Source organism: Mycetomoellerius zeteki, unplaced genomic scaffold, assembly GCF_001594055.1.
Source record: "Mycetomoellerius zeteki isolate Tzet28-1 unplaced genomic scaffold, Tzet1.0 scaffold7, whole genome shotgun sequence".
Classification (NCBI taxonomy): Eukaryota; Metazoa; Arthropoda; class Insecta; order Hymenoptera; family Formicidae; genus Mycetomoellerius; species Mycetomoellerius zeteki.
The window spans coordinates 23,520-25,258 of NW_017257719.1; positions in this window are offsets into that span (position 1 = coordinate 23,520).

Sequence of the window (1,739 nt, forward strand, 5' to 3'; positions counted from 1 at the left end):
AGGGGCTCCCGTTCTCTTCAGAGGGCGGGGGTCCTGGGGAGCCGTCCTCCTCGGGACGGTTCCCCATTGTGCCGGTAGGGGATGGCGACCCTGATTGCAAACACCCGGTGGGCTGGCACCGATAGGGGGAGGCTTGCTCTCTTCCTGACCAGATGAGGGAATTCGTCCCCTCGGCTCGGGTCCCTCGTCGGGCCCTCCCCTTCCCTCTTCGGGGGAATGGGGTGGTTCCGTCGGGGCTCACGAGCCGAAAAGACGACACGGGGGAGTCCCGCAGGCGGGGCTGGGCGCGTCTGGGGGTTCGGCTCCGGGCACATTTGGTCTCATGCCATGGGTGGGGAGGCGCGTGCAATGGGAGTTCTGTCTCGCATTGCGCGCGACTCCACCTAAACCGGGGTGATGCGGCTTCGGCCGTAGGGGAGGTCGAAGGGCCGCTCGGACTTACTCCGAGGCGGGGCCCTCGATGCTCTCGGCGGTGGGTCTGAGGGTGACCGCTCAGACTTAATCCGAGGCAGGGTGTCCCCTATCCGTAAACGGGAGATGCGATTGCAGCCGTAGAGGGGGTCGGGAACCACCCAGGCTTCCGGGTTGGATACCGATACCCCTGGAGAAGGGTTGGGGTGGCCGCTCGGACTTATTCCGAGGCGGGGCACCCCTCCCCTACCCCCGGGCCGCTCGAACGTATTCTGAGGCGGGACCGAGGGTGGACGTGATAGCCTAGGCACTCATACGACAGTCCCTTTTAAAGCTGAGTGTCGGCCGTGGGTGGTCCTCCGTGTGGACTTTACGTCTGCACGGGGGTCGTGCTGGTCGCCAGGGCGGGTAGGGTGCGGAGGAGGCGCTGTGTCCGTTGCCTCAACCGTCCCTGGGTGGCGTCCCTCGTAGTGGTGCCCTCTTGGTCGGAGCAGAGGGACCCCCGAAAACCCTGGCGTGGGTTAACCCCCACGTCAGGGCGTGTAAGGGGCCAGGAGGTCTGCGCCCCGAATGTAACATTCTCGGTGGCCCGAGCCATATCCCGTCTCCCCGTGAGTTCACGGGGCCATCCCTATGTTATGTCTATGGGGAGGTGGGGCGTGCCCGGACGGGAGAGCCGCTACGGATAGTGGGATAGCTAGGTTATGGATTACTCACGTATTTTGAAAAGGAAGGGCTTAGGCAGAGGATCGTACTCTCAGGACGGTTCGGTTCCGGCGCCTTCGGGCGCGGGTGGTGTCGCGCCGCCCTCTGGGGCGGGGGCATCACCTGCGCGCGCGGGGCAGCTGTCAATCGGCGGGGAGGTGGCCTCCTGCGGGGCTAGTGCGGGGGGTTCCCCTCCCTCTCAGAAGGGTGGCGCGCCGTCCGTACGGTCTCGTGGGTCTGAGACCCGTTGCGTTCTTCAACCGGAATCCAAATGGGTGGTTGGTGGCGTCAACCAGTACGATCTATCAATCTCCCCTCTGGAAGAGGGGGAGGTAGTCGTGTTGCGTCACCAATCGTTCGATGGTATCGAGGAGAGGAGGGATCGCCCCCTTGGTAGGTGCAGTCGCACGGAGGAACATCGAGGGATTTGACCCGTTGGAGGAGCCCTTCTTTTGGGCAATGTGTCCAGCGGGTCATCTAGTGAAGTTCTCGATGCCCCGGTTATCGGACGTGAGATCCATTCGCCCGTTTTTCGATACGAGCGGGTCGAGCATCGATTGGATGCTCAAGAGGTCATCCATCGACGTGAGCGACATGTTGGCCAAAGAGTGGCCTTCGGTGTC